Here is an 18,628-nt window from a genome sequence, read left to right on the forward strand (position 1 = left end):
CCCAGGGCAACACTTTGGGGAATCTGACAGACACAAATGCTACCACAGAGGCGTCTGTTAGCAGATGTTTTTTTGTTTGTTTGGTTTGGTTTTTTGGTAGGAGCATAACGATACCGTAAGCTTTCAAATGGCTATCCACAGAGGGTTGACTGCCTAGACATTTCGTGACCCAACCACAGTATGGAATACGAGACAGGCCAGGAGGCTCGGGACTCCCTTGGAAATGTTTTCAAGGTTCACTGGCACATGGAAAAAGCAAGTTGAAGAACAATATGCGTGAACAGAATTCTGAAAACACATAACCAAAACTCCTCTCTCCTTCTTGGAAAAGGGAAATAGTAACTCTGGTATACCAGCATGGAAAAGTCCTGGCAGGAGTCACACCAAACGGTTAACTTAATTCTTGCCATTTTCTAGCTGTGTGACCTTGGGAAGTGACTCAGCCTCAGATTCCTATTTTGTAAGTTAGTAATAACAGACCTCATAGGGTTCTGACGTGCATTAATACAACTAATTGTTGTAAAACATTTGGTACATAACAAGCATTTCATACATATTTAAGGAAATAAAGTAGGGGTCAATTTTCACCTAAACAAATTTGTTTTCAGGAATCAAATTTTCAGATAAGCTTTAAGTGGTGGATGCTCGTCTGCCTGTCTTTGCTGCCACCTAGTGGTAACAAGTGAGAAAGCAGCCATTGGAATGCTTGCCTTCTCCTTCCCTTTCTTTCAAGTCACAATTTATCCAGTGCCTGCGAAACGTCAGGTACACACAAGTCCTGTGTGTGCCTTGGAGTGTTGCCGGCATCCGTGGTCCCAGGCCTCTAAGAGTCTCAGTTTTCTCATCAGGAAAGCAGGTAATAACAACTTACTTTATATGTGTGTGAGGATAAAATGCAATAATGCATGTAAAGCATTGAACACGGGTCCTGACACCAAAGGAAGTTCTAGAAATGGTCATTATTGGTATTTACGTGCATTATCTTATTTGGGAAAGCAGTATTACACTCATTTAATCGCTGAGGAACTCCAGGCTTAGAGAAGTCAAAGTAACTTGCCCAAAGCTGCTTAGCTGAGTGAGAAAGGGCTGAGATGAGAATGCAGGTCTGTCCTGGAGCTGCCTCACCACCCTTAAGATACCACCTTACATGCTTATCTGAGAAGGGGTTGTAAGGACCTGCTTTTACCACCAGAGGCATCTGAAGTTTGGATCCCACGGATCGGGAACATTAAAAAAAATAACTCAGCTGTGTTGGTTATCTATTGCTTCATCACAAAGTGCCCTAAAACCCATTTGCCCCTACACGTCCCAACTGCCTCACCCTAGTCCTACAGCCGGGCTGTAGCAATCGCGAGGCTCCGCTGGGGAGCTGTCTGCTTCCACGCCCACGTGGCTGCTGGCAGGGTCCTCAGTAACTGCTGGACCGACATCCTCCCAGCTGCTGGCCAGACGCCACCCGCAGTTCCTGGCCACACGGTCAGTCTCCCCGACGTCACAGCTTGATTCATCAGAGCGTGTGTGCAAGGCAAGACGGCACGAGCAGGAGCCACGAGGCGAGATGGAAGCTGCCATCGTGTGCCACCTCATCAGGAAGTGACTGCTGCTGTATTCTAGCCTCAGAAGTGAGTCACCAGGCCCGGCCCAGCCTCCAGGGCAGGGGATTATACCAGGGTTTACACACCAGGAAGAGGGGATCCAGGGAGCCATTCTAGAACCTTCCTGCCACAACAGAGTTGCCAGCTTTTCATTTCATCAAAGAAGACCATTACAAAATCAACTACCCCTTTGGGTTAGCATCACTCCATTAAAAAAAAAAAAAAGGAAAATTCTACAATTTGCCTAAATACAAATGGATAATTTCAGAATAAATTATGGTTAGATCAATGTAGCTCTGTGAGAAACGCACCACAGTCCTGGGTTTTCTCACTCTGTGGTGCTTTGGTGTCTGGCTTAGCACTGGGAACCTCCTGCCTGGAGCAAGATTGCCCGCCAGCTTGGGGGAAGCAGAGAGGAGATGGGGTCTGCCTGAACACAGCTGAGGCCCCCTCAGCGCCCAGCACCCTAAAATACACTGGCTGCATGAATGAACACGGCCATGAAACACGTCCTGCAGAAGTGTCACATCTATCCCCAACTCTCAGACAAGAAGCCGGGCCCTGGTAAGGCTAAGTGACAGATGGGTGTAGGGCTGCAGGGGAGAGAGGAGATTAATATCCAGAAGGTGGGTTCTATGACATGAATCCCCGCCACATCTATCAACTAAATCCCTAGTCTCCACAGTCCCCAGCAGGAGGAAGACGTTTCCATTTCCCATTTCAGTGCTGAGCAAACAGGTCCAGAGAGGTTATGCAACCTGCAAGGAGGGCCTCCGTGTGGCTGTGGGGAAGTGGATCCAGAAGAGGCCCAGGGAGGTTCCAAAGGAAAGCAGCAAGGGGTCACCAAGCCAGGAAGGTCTGGCCTGGGGTCATGTGGCGAGGCTCCCAGACAGGCGTCCATCCCAGGGCGGGGTGATTCTGATGCTGGTGCTCTGTCACTCTGCCGAGGCCACCAGCCATCCCCATCCCTCCCAAGAGGGAGGCGGCAGTCAGGGTACCTACCCTGAGCCAGACAGCCCGGGGTGGGGGGAGGCGGGGACCTTACAGCAAGCAGCCAGGTCAGCCCTGGAGCCTCTCCCCCCACCCCGCTGGGCCAGATCTGCCCTGTTCATTGCCAGCCCTCCACAGCTCCGTCCGGCCCCCAGGGGCCCTCTGCTGCAAGGGCTGCTGCTTTCCCAGTTGGCCCTTTTAACAGCGTACAGATCTCCTTGTTTATGCCTCCTTTTCCTGAGGAACCCCCAGGGCTTCCCTCTGCAGTCCCCAGCCCCCAGCAGAGCACCTGACCAGTGACATCACGGGGACGGCATGGGCACACTGTCCAGCATTTCCCTTATCGAGGAGCACCCACTTTCGATTCACCCACACACAAAATCCCAAGGTAGATGCTGCCGTCATTCCCGCTTACGAAAGAAGGAAACCCAGGAACCAAAAGGTTGGTCAACACGGTCAAATCACACAGTGAGTCTGTGGCACCACAGCTGGAAGGAGAAAAGGCCACATTTCACCACCCTTGCTCCTGTGCTTGCTTTGGCAGCACATACACTAAAATTGGAAAGATACCGAGAAGAGCAGCACGGCCCCTGCGCAAATGCGCGAAGCGTTTCATATTTTTAACCAACATTACCCCAATTAAAAAAAATTAATAAAAACAAATAAATAAATATGATTAAGATGGTAACAAAAACATTTTTTACAGAAAATCCTTCCTGCACACCAGGCATTGTGTTACCACTTTTATAGGCATTTTCTCCCTTAATCTCCAGCACATGGTGGCCAATACCATTAACCCCACTTTGTCCTTGAGAAACTAAAGCTTAGCAAGGTCAAGGGCCCTGCCCATGCTTGTCAGGATGGAGAGCGGATGGAGTCTGCAGCTGGCCCTTGTCACAGAACACTCAGCTGCCTGCAGAGCTGTGCACAGATGCATGTGGCTACTTCACTTGTTAGGAGTCAGGGTCCTGGTTTTCCACTCTTGTTCTGTGGTGGTTGCCTTTGCATTCCTTGCCTTCTGCTGTGGGTTAAGGAGGTGAACTCTAGAGTCAGTCTGCCTCGTGTGGGACCCTGGCGATCATTCCAGGTCTGGGACACTGGGCAGGTCACTCAGCCTCCTTCAGGCTCAGTTTCCTCATCTGTAAAATGGAACCAGCACCAGTACAGACCCCGTAGGGCTGAGGTGTGGCCTGGGTGAGGTAATGTGTGTGTACACTTAGTGCTGAGCCTGGCTTCCAGCAAAAGCTGAAAATAAGCTTTTGTTTCTCTTAATTATTCTTACAGCTTATAAAACTCTTTTGTGTACATTGTTTGGGTTCTCACAATAGCAGGGTAGGACTTACTCCTATTGTTTCACACCAGGCAGCCAAACACACTTATTATAGAGTTACATGGAAGAGTAAACAATAGTCAAGAAATTACTGAAACTAGAAGACCTAGAAGGGACACTTCTATCAAATAGCAAGACTTAGTATAAAGACTCACTATATATAATTAAGAGAGTATCATCCCAGGAACACATATGAAGAGAAGGCAAAGCAGAAGGAAAACCTGTCTTCCTATTTCACCACTTAGGTCATGAAACACAATTTAAATTAAGATAGCCTTTTATATCTATCAGGCTGGCAAAAATCAAGTATGACAATTTCCAGTGTTGGAGGTAAGTAGGAGAACACACAGTCTCTGCACTGCTAAGTGTGTGGGGGTCGTGGTGCAGGAATTGAGAAGCAGTGAAACTTTTGAGGGCAGCAGTTTGGTAAGATATATATCCACATGTATGCCCTGATCCAGAGGTTGCCCTTCCAGAATGTATCCTTATGTAATGAAAGATGTTTACCACAATATCATTTGAAAGGGAAAATATTCGAAGCTGCTTAAATGTCCAGCAATAAGGAACTGCTTAAATAAATTACATGTCCATAAATATACACCTATATCACTGACGTAGACTATTGAATAAATAATAAAGACCGCCTTAACCCTATCACTCAGAAGTAACTACTGGTAAAATTTTTATTTTCCCAGCCTTTTTTTTTCTGTGCACACACACACATTATTTTAAGAAATGGAATTATACCATATGTATTACTTCATATGTATTGCTTCATTTTACTTAACTATATAGTGAATACTGTAATTTTTTCAAGCAGCATAAATTAGCTTTATGCTAAAAAGCAACTTTTATTAATTTTTAGCTTCACATAGTGCATTCTCATCTAACAATGCAAACATTATAGGTAAAGCTAAAATCTCTTTGCCTCTCCCTCCCCAGAAGTCATTGTGTTGGGTGTGCATCCTTTCAGATCTTTCCCCAAACTTTTCAGGCCACTGACATTCATATATACATACATGTACATACAAGAAGTTACATGTTTATATTATTCAGTAGCTTGGGGTTTTATAAATTAACAGTATAACTTGGGACTCTGCCAGGAACCAGACAAATTTTAGTATTATATTTGTCGTCTCATAATCCATTTCCTCACTGATGGCCATTTAACAGTAAAGGAGGAAAAACAAACAGACAAATAAAAAGTAAAGCAGGGTTTCCCTGGTGGCGCAGTGGTTAAGACTCTGCCTGCCAAAGCAGGGGACACGGGCTTGAGCCCTGCTCTGGCAAGATCCCACATGCTGTGGAGCAATGAAGGTGGTGCACCACAACTACTGAGCCTGCGCTCTACAGCCTGCAAGCCACAACTACTGAGGCCATGTGCCACAACTACTGAAGCCCGTGCACCTAGAGCCTCAATGAGAAGCCCACGCACCACAATGAAGAATAGCTCCCACTTGCCACAACTAGAGAAGGCCCCTGCACAGCAAGGAAGACCTAACGCAGCCTCCCCCCACCCAATAAAATAAAATAAATAAATAAAATAAATTAAAGAAAAATAAAAATAAAAAATAAAAAGTAAAGCAGCTATGAGGAAGGAAGGGAGGGACAGAAAGAGGGAGGGAGAGAAGGCCAGAAAAAGAAAAAAAAGGAATATCTTCTTTGTTAAACAGGTTGTAACGCCGCCTTGATTTCCACTAGGGGGAGACAGAGAAACACGGAGGATAAGCGTCCCAAGGCCCGGTCACTGATGGGCGGCTCACTTACACAGCAACCTTCCCGGGTGCTCCACCAACTCTCGACCCTCCTGCTGCCACCACACCAGCGTTTCGAACGCGTCATCTCTTTCTCGAGATTCGGCACTACGAGCCTTGGCGGGGCTTTCACCCCGCTCACCCCCCGCCACACACTCTGGGGAGCCCGCCCCCGCACCCACACCCTCTGGGGAGCGCCCCCGGAAGAGCTGTGGGACAGTCGGCAGAGGCGCGATCCAGGGCCCGCTCGCGGCGGGTTCGATGCCCCACAGTGAGTGAACCGCGAGGATCCCGACCGCGTCCGGCCCCAGCATGGGGGCTTGGTGTTTATCGCCCCCTGGTGGCGGGAGTCATCAGCGCGCCTCGCACACCCCCGCGCGCTCTCAGAGCGGGGGCCGCAGGCGCCGTCAGCCCCAGACGCAGCTGAGATCGCGGTGATCCCGGGGTTTCAAGCTCACGGGCTCGGGGAAATCTCCCACGTTCCAAGATTCCCCAGATCGGATGTTCAGGGACAGCAGAGAGACCGAACGCCACCCGCCAGGCGTGGTGGAGCACTCTCGCAGCCAGAGAGAGCAAATCTGTCAGCACTCATTTATTTTCCATGTTTTCCACGTGCCCAGTTCTGTGCTGAGTCCACGGGTGTCTGCGGCGGGGGCGGGGGGGGGGCGGAGTGGGGAGTACAACATGAGATCGGACTCTACCTCTATCCTCTAGTGGTTTCTGGTCCTCAACAGTTTTTATATTTTGACTATTTGTCCTCTTCCATTCCCACCACCAACCACCCCCCCGCCCCCCAGACTAGAATATCTGCCCTTCTGAGAAGTGGACTAGTTTCTCTGCCTCTGATCCCAGGCCTGGCTGACTCTAATCCCAGCATCCCCCAGTATGGGGACAGAAAGCAGTAGCAAGTCATCGGTGAGGTTTCCTGGGGGAGTGGAGACACAGCACTGCACAGAGAGCCTGGGGGTTGCTTCTCAGCCCAGCTTGGCAGTTCCTTACCATGTGACCTTGCTTTGGTCTGGCCCCTACCTCTGTCTCCACCTCCCTTGGAGATCCCATCAAGCTTTCATACTCCTGTCACCTCTCACCTAGATGATCATCTCTGGAAGCAACTGTGGTCTGTCCTTGGACTTATTGCTGCCCTCTGAGCTGGGCCAGGACTGGCCCGTTGTCCCAGTGGGCATCTGTCCAGGGAGGGAGGTTGGGGAGGTAGGTTAACACAATGCGGGAGTGATTAGACAGGTTCTCCAGTTATTGCCATAAATCTCTCCCACCCCTGTGACGCCAATTAGCCCTCCCAGGCAGGGCACGCACTCCGGTTTCCCTGCAGCCCCTGGAAGGCTGTGCTCACCCCTCTCTTCCCAGAGAGAAGCCACTTGGGCAGGCCTGGCTCAGGGTGCCAGCCTCAGCCAGGCCTCAGAGAAACCCAGGCGGATCCCAAGCCCGTCCTGACATTTACGAGGTGCTGCTGAAGCGGGGGATGCCCCAAACCCCAAAGGAATGTTAATTGGCTAAAGCTGTTGCATCTGCACCCACTGGGATTGCAGTGATTACTGTTTTATTTCTGTTTGTTTTCCCCCAGAAGCACGGGGTTGGGCTGTGCACAGCTGGCTGGCGGGCTGCCTCTCCACGCTGGAGACAGAGATGGCAAGGGACTGGGGACCGGGGTAGGGATGTGGCGGGGCACAGAGCACCCTCAACTTGTCCCCGGCTTCCACCCAGCTTCTTCCTCCACCTGTTGAGGTCTTAACTCAGGGAGGGGGCAAAGAGAAAGGTCTGGAAGGGGAGTGATTTGCAAAGGCTGACAGTTTAGCTTCGCTGTCAGACCCACGAGGGTCTGAAGGCTGGCTCTGCCCTCCTTGGCTGTGTGGCCCCGGGAAGGTGTAGACTGTGTCTGAGCTTCCATTACTGTGTCTGTTATAATAACCTTAAGCTTTCTGTGCCATCCTGAGGAACAGAGGAGCAGACATGCCTATCCAGCACAAAGGGGTTGCAGTTATCCCAGGAACGGCCATTTCTGGGGCAGGTTTGAAGACATCTTACTGAGTGAGTCACAGCTGTGTAGACCCTCCAAAGGGTCTGCTTAGAGTCCAGGTAGAGAAACTAGCTCCGACAGGGAAGGAGACCTCTGGGGTGTCTTTGCAGCAGACATGAACCTGGGGGCTGGGCCTGTCTGGTCTGAGTCCAGCTCCATGTTTACCTGAGTCTGAGGGAGTCAGCCCCCAGAACCTGGGCGGTCACAGTGACAAAATGGTACCCCTGGCTTCTCCCAAGAGGGTGATATAAGGGGGGAGGCATGGAGAGGGCCTTGACTTGAATTGGACTTGAATTTGCCAAAAAGATCCCTCACTGCAAAGCTTCAACCCACTTCTGGTTCAGAGCCACACTCTTGTGCCACCAGAGACTGCTCATTTCTTCCCCTCTTCCTTCCTCCCTCTCTTCCGCTCTCTTCCTACTCCTCTTCCTCTCTCTTCCTACTTCTCTCTCTTCCTTCCTCCCTCTCTTCCTCTCTCTTCCTACTTCTCTCTCTTCCTACTTCTCTCTCTTCCTTCCCCTTCTTCTCCTTCCTTTTTTCCCTTTTTCCTCCTTTCCTTTTCTTCCTTCCTTCCCCCTCCCTCCCTAGCTTACTCACTAATTAATTATTTCATCTACTTACTCAGTACATATTGGATGCCGTGCTAGGCCCTCTCCTTCATCATTTCTTGGCCTGCAAAAAATTGTGTTGAGCTTTTAGTTTACAAAAATCCGACTAAATCTTTTAATTTCTCATATAATGAGAACCTAAACAATAAGACAAATGAACACACAGAACAAAACAGAAGAGATTCACGGATACAGAGCACAAAGAGGTGGTTAACGAAGGGGAGCAGGGTTAGGAGGTGAGTGAAATATGTGAGGGGAGATTAGGAGGCACAGACATCCAGCTGCACAATAAGTGAGTTGCAGGGATGTACTGTGCAGCATGGGGAATATGGTCAGTTATGTTAAAATATTTCTGTGTGGTGGCAGATGGCTACTAGACGTATTTTTTGAAAAAAAAAAATCACAGTTGCTCTCCCACCATTTGTTATGACATTGACTTGAGTGTAACTCATTGCAACAAGTACTGAGTGCCTGCGCGCTCTATGCCAGGCACTGTGCTGATGCGTTGCTGTTATTAACAATACCAGCTATGCTTTCTTTGGTCCTTACTATGTGCCAGGCCCTGTGCTAACATCTATCTATCTATCTATCTATCTATCTATCTATCTATCTATCTACCTACCTATCTATCCATCTACCTATCTATCATCTATCATCTATCTATCTATCTACCTATCTATCCATCTACCTATCATCTATCTATCATCTATCTATCTATCTATCTATCTATCTATCTATCTATCTATCTATCTATCATCTATCTATCCATCCATCTACCTATCATCTATCTATCTATCCATCTACCTATCTAATTTTAAAGCAAGATTTATTTTTTTATTTTTAATTTTCTTAACTTATTTTTATTTACTGGCTGCACTGCGTCTTTGTTGCTCTACTCTTCTTTGTGGTGTGCAGGCTTCTCATTGCGGTGGCTTCTCCTATTGTCGAGCACAGGCTTTAGGGGCGCGGGCTTCAGTAGTTGTGGCACTTGGGCTCAGTAGTTGTGCTGTGCGGGCTCCAGAGTGCAGGCTCAGTAGTTGTGGCGCATGGGCTTAGTTGGTCCACGGCATGTGGGATCTTCCTGGACCAAGGATCAAACCCGTGTCCCCTGCATTGGCAGGCAGATTCCTAACTACTGTGCTACCAGGGAAGCCCAACGTATATATTTTTTGTGTCAAAAATCCCCTGAGATAGAGATTATTCCCTCCCCCCAGCCTCTCGCTCTTGCTAGTTGAGTCATAGACACCAGAGAGGCAGGCAGGTAACTTGCCCTAAGTCACACAGGTAGCAAGTAGCAGAGTTGGGATTTAAGCCAAGCACTGTTGGCTCCAGTTATCCTTTTCCCTCCTTCCATGATGCCTCTAGAGGCAAAGAAAGATCACATCCTCAGCTGGAAGGAATTTGGGCAGGTGATTTATGGAGAAGGTTTCCCCCAAGGCCACGGTGAAAGCTCAATGAAAGATTATACCTTTATTGTGATTAACTGGAATAAATTCTGCTTCCCATGATCATGTGAAATGGGGCTTAAACAAGGGAGAAAGTGATGGGAAAGGTGAAACATGGACCTCGTTTTATTCTAAAGTGACCACCAATACATGTATATGTCTCTTTGTTTTATTCAGGGTCACGTGTGAGCTGGGAGATGAATAGTGGGTCAGCATATGAGGCTTTACAAAAAAAACTTTGTGGATTAGCCATATTATTTGAATTGTAAAGGACAGACACTCAACTCTGATGGACTGAAGCAAAAATTATTTACTGGCTCAGTTAACAGAAAAGTTGACGGGTATAGTTTCGGGCATAGCTGGATCCAGAGGCCAAACAAACTGAGCATCATCAATACATCAGGACCAAGGCAAACTCTTTACATATGATCCTCATAACATCCTTCCAAGTAAGCATCATCATTTCCCATTCTACAGCTGAAGAAGCTGAGGGTCAGGAAGGTTAAGCAACTTTCCCAAGGTTGATGCAACTAGCAAGTGGTAGAACCAAGACTGGAACCCATTTCTGCCATGAATTTGCCTAATTCCAAGGCTGGACCTCTCACCACGAGGTGAATACTGGCTCCCTGACTGATGTAAGTCCCTGTGACTGTACTAGAGGCAGTACAAAAGCCCACGGCAAGGCTCACTTAACAGATCTACACGTTGACCCCAAGGAGCTTCCTCCTAATCCAGCTTCCTTGCCCCAGCCTGTGGAAAGCATAGGCATCCTCACTCTATCCATTTCTTAACATCTGCTAGCCGTGGCACTTTTCATTGATCTTTAGGGGTATTATGTTCTAAGAGAAGCAAAGGGGCCTGCAGTTTGCCACCTTCATCTCGTGATTCATCTAACAGTCATTAACTGAGCACCTACTGAGTACCAGGCACCCGTGCTAAGTGCTTTCTATGTTGTAACTCAGATCAGCTCCATGAGGTCTCAGCTATCATTGCCCCCATCTTACAGATGAGACAGAGAAGCCAGGAACTTGCCCAAGGTTGCACGGCAGGTAAGCAGCAGAACTGCAATTTGAACCCAGGCAGTGTGACTCCAGAGCCTGTGTATTCCTTTTAAAGAGCTGACAATCTAGTGAGAAAGATGGGAGACATGAAAAACAAGTGTGAAGGGGAAACTTCATCAATAAAGGGATGGTGAAACCAGCTGGGGTCTGGGCATGCTCTGCTCTGCTGTGCAGTAGATAAATGGAATGTGGTGGGTATTGTTACAGATGGATTTTCTAGGCATGCTATCAGTGAAAAATCAAGTTGCAGAACAATAGGCACAGTATGATACCACTTATGTAAAATAAAATACTGTAGCTAGATATGTTTGTAAATGCACTGAAACAAATCTGAGGAAAAAATACATCAAACAGTGGGGTTGATTGTTAAGAGGATTTAGGACTCACCTGCAATATTGTCAGTTTTCATAAGAAAAATGTGTTATTTTATTTTATCTTATTTTTTACTTTATTATTATTTTTTTGGCTGCGCTGCACGGCTTGTGGGATCTTAGCTCCTCAATCAGGGATTGAACCCTGGCCCCGGCAGTGAGAGCATGTAGTCCTAACCACTGGACCACCAGGGAATTCCCATGTTCATAATTTTAAAAGGACAAAAGACAACCTTCAGAATGGGAGAAAATATTTGCAAATGATGCAACCAACAAGGGATTTTAATCTCCAAAATATACAAATAGCTCACACAACTCAATATTGAAAAGACAAACAACCCAATCAAAAAATGGGCAGAAGATCTAAATAGACATTTCTCCAAAGAAGACATACAGATGGCCAAAAGGCACATGAAGAGATGTTCAACACTGCTAATTATTAGAGAAATGTAAGTCAAAACTACAATGAGGTATCACCTCATACCAGTTAGAATCACCAAAAAGTCTGTAAATAATAAATGCTGGAGAAAAGGGAACCCTCCTACAATGTTGGTAGGAATGTAAATTGATACAGCCACTATGGAGAACAGTATGGAGGTTCCTTAAAAAACTAAAAATAGAGCTACCATATGATTCTGCCATCCCACTCCTGGGCATATATCAGGAGAAAACCATAAATTGAAAAGATACATGCACCCCAACATTCACAGCAGCACTATTACAATAGCCAAGACATGGAGGCAACCTAAATGTCCATCCACAGAGGAGGAATGGGTAAAGAAGATGTGATTTTATACACACACACATACATGCACACACACACACACATACACACACGCACACACACACATACACACACATACACACACACATACACACACATACACACACGTATACACACACATACACACGCACACATGCACACACACGCGCACGCACGCACACACACGCACACACACATACACACACACACATACACACACACACATACACACAAAATGGAATACTACTCAGCCATAAAAAAGAATGAAATAATGACATTTGCAGCAACAGGGATGGACTTAGAGATTATCACACTAGTGAAGTAAGACAGAGAAAGACAATTATATTACTTATACATGGAATCTAAAAAAATGATACAAATGAAATTATTTACAAAATAGAAGAAGACTCACAGATAAATAAACTTATGGTTACCAAAGGGGAAAAGTGGGGAGGGGGGTAAATTAGGAATTTGGGATTAATATATATACACTACTATATATAAAATAAACAACAAGGACCTACTGTATAGCACAGGGAACTATACTCAATATTTTGCAATAACCTATATGGGAAAATAATCTTAAAAAAATATATATATATTCAAATATATATATGTATTTGAATCACTTTGCTGTACATCTGAAACTAACACAACATTGTAAATCACCTATACTTCAATAAAAAATTAATTAATTAAGGACTAATTAATTAATTCCCTGGTGGCACAGTGGTTAAGAATCCACCTGCTAATGCAGGGGACATACGTTTGAGCCCTGGCCTGGGAAGATCCCACATGCTGCAGAGCAACTAAGCCCCATGGGCCACAACCACTGAGCCTGTGCGCTAAAGCCTGTGAGCCACAACTATTGAGCCCATGTGCCACAACTACTGAAGCCTCCGCACCTAGAGCCCGTGCTCCACAACAAGAGAAGCCACCACAATGAGAAGCCTGTGCACTGCAACGAAGAGTAGCCCCTGCTCACCGCAACTAGACAAAGCTTGTGCACAGCAATGAAGACCCAATGCAGCCAATAGTTAATTAATTAATTTTAAAAATTTAAAGGACAATCAACATGTTATATATGCTAAGAGAGAGGGGGGAACCCAGAATGCTATGGGTACCCAATCCAGTTAGGAGGAGGTAGTAAACAGGGAAGGCTTCCTGGAAAAGGGGACTCAGTACTGGGTTTTGAAGAATGAGTAGATCTCAACTGGAGAGAAACCAAGCAGTGGGAACAGCATGTGCAAAGGCCCAGAAGGGAGATTAGACACAGTTTCAGACAAGACGAGGCTAGGCCTTCCTAAAGCATACTGCTGGGGGTGAGGGTTAAAATGCAGATTTCCAGGCTTCACTACAGACTCTATGGAGGCAGGTCTGGGAATCAACATTTTGACAGACTCTTCAGATACATTTTTTTTCAATATTCAAAAATCAATTTTGTTTCAATACATTGGCAATGAGAAAGATGAAAGGAAATTAAGAAAATGATTCCATTTACAACAGCACCATAAAGAATAAAATATTCAGGAGTAAACTTAACAACAGTGCAAGACATTGCTGAAGGAAACTGAAGACCCAAGAGGAAGAAATACTATGTTCATGGATAATATTCCACCAAATTGATCCACAAATTCAATGCAATCCCTACAAAATCACAGCTGGTTGGTTTCTCTTTGGACAAGCTGATCCCAAAATTCATATGGAAGCTCAAGGGACCCAGAATAGCCAAAACAAGCTTGAAAAGTATTAAGCAGGAGGACTCACAGTTGCTGATTTAAAAATTTACTACAAAGCTATAGTAAAAGCAGGGTGGAACTGGCATTCAGAAAAGACATTTCTCCAGAAAAAATATGGAAATAACTAACAAGCAAATGAAAAGATGCTCAACATCATTTAAGAAATGCAAATCAAAACCGCTCCACACACAATAGGACCACTTCAATCAAAAACAAGTATTGGGGAGGATGTGGGGAAACTGGAGCCCTCTTACATTGCTGGTTGGAATGTAAGATGGAGCAGCCCCTGTGGAAAATAGTTGGGCAGCTCCTTGAAAAATTATACACAGAATTACCATGTGATACAGTAATTCCATTTTATCAGTAGATACACTAAAAAGTGGAAAGCAGGGATTCAGACAGATATTTGTACACCCATGTTCACAGGTGCACTATTCACAATAGTCAAAAGGTGGAAGCAACTCAAATGTCCATCAAAGGATGAATGGATAAATATTATGTGGTATAGCCATACAATGGAATAGTATTCAGCAACAAACAAAAAATTACTACTGATCTAAGCTACAACGTGGATGAACCTTGAAAACATAATAAATGAAAGAAGCCAGACACAAAAGATCATTTAGTGTATAGTTCAATTTATATGAAATGTCTGGAACAGGTAAATCCATAAAGACAGGACAGAGATTAGTGGTTGCCAAGGGCTGGGAGCTATTGCGGAAACAGGTATAAGAGCGTTGAGGAGATAAAAAATGTTCTAGAAAAATATCGTGATGATGATTGCACAACTCTCTGAATATACCAAAACTCACTGAATTGTACACTTTAAAAGGGTATGTGAATTATACCTCAATAAGGCTGTAGTTCCCTCCCTCCCTCCTTCCTTCTCTCTCTCCTTCCTTCTTTCTTTTCTAAATACCTGTGAGCCACCAAGAGAAAAGGGTCTGGAATTCAAGGTTAGCATAGAGATTTGGGGATTCTTAACCTGGAGGTCAGAGGCTCCAGGGAGCCCTGTCCAGCCCTGCTATCTTGTCTCAATAGCATCCTAAGAATACTCACATTAACGACTCTTTAATAAGAATAACTGTAAGTTTCACTTTTTGAGCATTTTACAAGTGCCGGGCACAGCGGTACCAGGCTTAATGCATCGTGTCTTTTCATTCTCACTTATTCCAGTGGGAAGGAAGTACTATTGTTAGTCGCATTTCGCAGAGGAAGTCACTGATGACAAGAAAGGTCAAGTCACTGTCTAAGTGGTCAAGTCCACTTGACACCCACCCCGTCAGAGCTGAGCTAGGACTCATTCACTCGCGGTCTAAGTCGTGGTGGTGGCTTGAGACGTGTGTGATCGCTAGGTGCTTGGTCCCATTTGAATCGCGCTGAGTAGCTCGAGCGGAGCTGAGGAGTCGGGGTGAGCAGAGGGTGGGGAAACACGCTCCAGTGAGAAGGAAGGCGGCGCGGGGTGAGCGGGTGGGATGGGCTGGGGCAAATTTACCACCTGCGTGTAGGTAAAATCCTTGCGCCGGCCTGTCGGTCACTGGGGCGCCCCCTGACTCTTTCCCCCGACTGCCTCAAAGGGGCCGGGCGGAGCCCTTCGTTCCGCAGGAGGAGGGAGGCGGGCAGGCTGGGCTGGAAACCAGATGCTCTCGCCGCGCGCAAGGGGTGTGCCCAAGCCTGCGCCAGTGTGTGTGTGTACGCACGCGACAGTTCGCGGGTTCGCCGACTTCTGTGACTGCATGTGTGGCGTGAGCGGGACTGGGGAGAGTAAATCGACACGGTGTGCTCGGCGTGCTCGGTGAGCGGGAGTGGGGAGGGCACAGCGACACGGTGTACGTGCGGGTGGAGAATGTGACTGGGATCGGGCGTGCCTGTCTGTGTCGTGAGTGTACTTCTGTTTGTTTTTTTAACTCTACAAGTGGTCGTGGAGAGCCAGCTGTGTGCCAGTCCCGTGCGGGGTGCCCGGGATACAAGGGTGACAAGGCAGCTGAGGACCCTGTCTTCCCTGAAGGAGCTGACGCCGCGGGGAGGGCGAGTGTTGAGGGGAGAAACAGGAAACACACCAAGGCAGGAAAAAAGATGAACTTCCTGGGTGCGGGTGTCGGGGTCTGGGAGATTGTGTGCGCGTGTGTCTGTGTGTGCGCGCGCCTGTGACAGGTGAAATGGTGGTTCTGGAGCATCCACTGTCCCGGGGTCTGTCCGCGCCACTGAGTCGGGGCCAGCAGCTGTGGATCTTGCCTTGGGGAGGGGAGAGGCCGAGTGTTGAACCCGTCTTAACCCCCAGAGGACTGGGCCCTGCGTCGCCTTGCAACTGCTCCTCCACGGCGGACGGGATGTAACCGTCTCTACGCAGCGCCCCCAGGTCCGCTTTAGGGCTCTGCCTTCCGAGCTCAGGCTGAGCCAGCTTCCCAAGACCCTCTGAAGCCTCTAACTAAGCTAACGGGGGGCCCGAGGGACACCGCCATCCCCATTTAACCTGTGAGGACGGTGAGGCCCACAGAGGAGCGGGATTTGCCCGCGTCACGCGGGGAGTTTGGGCAGATCTGGGTCCTGCACTCGGGCTCCTGCGTCCTCCCCTCCGGGACTGCGGGGTGCGTCATTCTACGTTGGGGCCACTTTTGGGCCAGTAGGTGGCGCTGGAGGCCAGGGCTAGGCAGCGGCCCGCGGGCCTGGGGGCTTTGGGCTCCGGGGAAAGACCGGACAAAACACCCGGGGCAGTCACAGGGCGCTTGCTGTGTGCCAGACGCCGGGCTGAGGCCCTGCGCTCATTCGCTTGTTTAACCCACCTGCTATCTTGTTTCCCATCATCCCTTTTTACAGATGAGGAAACTGAGGCTCAGAGATTCATTTTGAACAACCTTCCTGTGGTCGCTCAGCTTTGTAGTGGCAGGACCAGAGCCCAAGTCCAGTTCAGAGGGCCAAGTACAGGTCAGAGAAGCAGGGGTTGAGAGTTGTCGCAGGTCTTGCTGGGAGTGGGTTGGAGGCAGGCTATGAGCTGGTCTGTAATGCCTGCGGGTGTGAGCTGAGGGTCAGAACTGCATCTGACAAGAGGGGAGCAGCAGGGGGTCTGAAGCCAGGCCCAGCCTCCTCTCTCCAGGGCCTCCCTGGGTCTTACCACGTCCCACCTTGGGCTGTTGAGGGCAAAGCAGCCTTTGCTGTGATTCCCACCCCCCCCACCCCCACCTCCCCGCCCAGATGTACCTGTGCACCCTATTCTCAACCCAGCTCCCCTGGCACGTCTTCCCTGGCCACTGAAGCCCAAGAATGCTTCAGCTCCTACCTGCTCCTGGAGGGGCAGTCCAGGGGCCGTCTTGCAACAAGCTACCCATGTCCTTACACACGTCCAGTGTGGCACCACCTCCTCCATGCCAGTCCCTAGTGTTTGCAGTGAAACTGGCAACTGTTACTTGCCTTTCCAAATACAGCCACCTGGCCTGCTCTACCTCAATGAGAAGCACATGGGCTCCTTAGAGCAGGGATCCTGGCTCAGCCGCCCTCCATCTCCCCACCCACCCCCTGCCCAGAGCCTAGGACGGTGGCTCGACAGGTCCACAGCCTCAGCCTTTCACCCTGCCAATTGCTCCTGAGCCCCCACCACTGTCCTAAGCACTGGGGAGGGACACTCAGCTCCCTTCCTCTTGACAGAGGCAGACAATAAGCATATGACATGAATTTCAGTCTGTGATTAAAAAATAAAACAGTGGGCTTCCCTGGTGGTGCAGTGGTTAAGAATCCACCTGCCAATGCAGGGGTCAGGGTTTCGAGCCCTGGTCCGGGAGGATCCCACATGCCATGGAACAACTAAGCCCATGCGCCACAACTATTGAGCCTGTGCTCTAGAGCCTGGAAGCCACAACTACTGAGCCCACGTGCCACAACTACTAAAACCTGAATGCCTACAGCCCATGCTCCGCAACAGGAGAGGCCACCACAGTGAGAAGGCCGCGCACCACAACAAAGAGTAGCCCCAGCTCACCATAACTAGAGAAAGCCCCCATGCAGCAACGAAGACCCAGCACAGTCAAAGAATAAAATAAATAAAATTATTTAAAAAAAACCAGTTGTTGTATAACAAAGGGAGTCCAATTCGAGGATGGAAGATGCCTTAGAGGACTGGGGCGGGGAGGGTGGGGGGGACTCGAGGGAGGGGGAGTCAAGGAAGGGAGGGAATACGGGGATATGTGTATAAAAACAGATGATTGAACTTGGTGTACCCCCCAAAAAATAATTAAAAAAACAAACAAACAAAAAACCAAACAGATATGCTAGGATGACAGTGGGATGGGAGGGCCTCTCTGGGGCCTGACTTTTGAGAAGAGATCTGGAGGTGGAGTCTTTTGAAGATCTTGGAAGCAGGTTCCAGACACAGGAATAGTCAGTGCCTCAGTGCCTGGGCGGAAGCATGGGGGTGGGTGCTGTCTGGAAGGGAAAGAAGGCAGGCGTGGCCCGAGCGGGCTGAGTTCAGAGAGGTGGGTAGGGCCATTTGGGTGGGGCGTGGTTTGGGATTTATTCTAGAGTCGAGGACGCCCCCTGGAGGGTCGCCAGCAGGAGAGCGAGGTACTGGGTTTAGTGTGAATCTCTCTGGCAGCTGGTGGTTCCGCTGAAATCAGTTTCCCCGCCACCTCCCACTACAAGCAATCTGAAGCTGAGAACCCTGGGGCGAAGCTGGTAGACAGGGTGCCTGACCCAGGCCGGCCCGGGGTCTGCAGAGTTAATCCTCCAGGCCAGGAGCAGCCTCTGATTAGTGGGCCCTGCCACTTCTGGCTGATAAACCCCCAGGCAGGCCTCCGGCTGGGAGGAAAGTGGAGAAATCAAAGCAGGCGGAGGAGGGGAGCTCCAAGAGCACCTTAGGGGGCTTGCCTCTCCCCCTGTCTCAGGTGGTGAGCTTCCTGGGTGAGAGCCCATGCACCCATTTGGCACTGTCACATCCCTGCCTCAGT

At 48.5% G+C, this 18,628-nt stretch overlaps 1 pseudogene; it reads left to right on the top strand.

Annotated features, from left to right (window-relative positions):
- Positions 1 to 3,113: 3,113 nt before the first annotated feature.
- Positions 3,114 to 3,207, top strand: LOC130842889 (U6 spliceosomal RNA; annotated as a pseudogene).
- The last annotated feature ends 15,421 nt before the right edge of the window (positions 3,208 to 18,628 follow it).

The sequence above is a fragment of the Hippopotamus amphibius genome, chromosome 1 (assembly GCF_030028045.1).
Source record: "Hippopotamus amphibius kiboko isolate mHipAmp2 chromosome 1, mHipAmp2.hap2, whole genome shotgun sequence".
NCBI classification, from domain to species: domain Eukaryota; kingdom Metazoa; phylum Chordata; class Mammalia; order Artiodactyla; family Hippopotamidae; genus Hippopotamus; species Hippopotamus amphibius.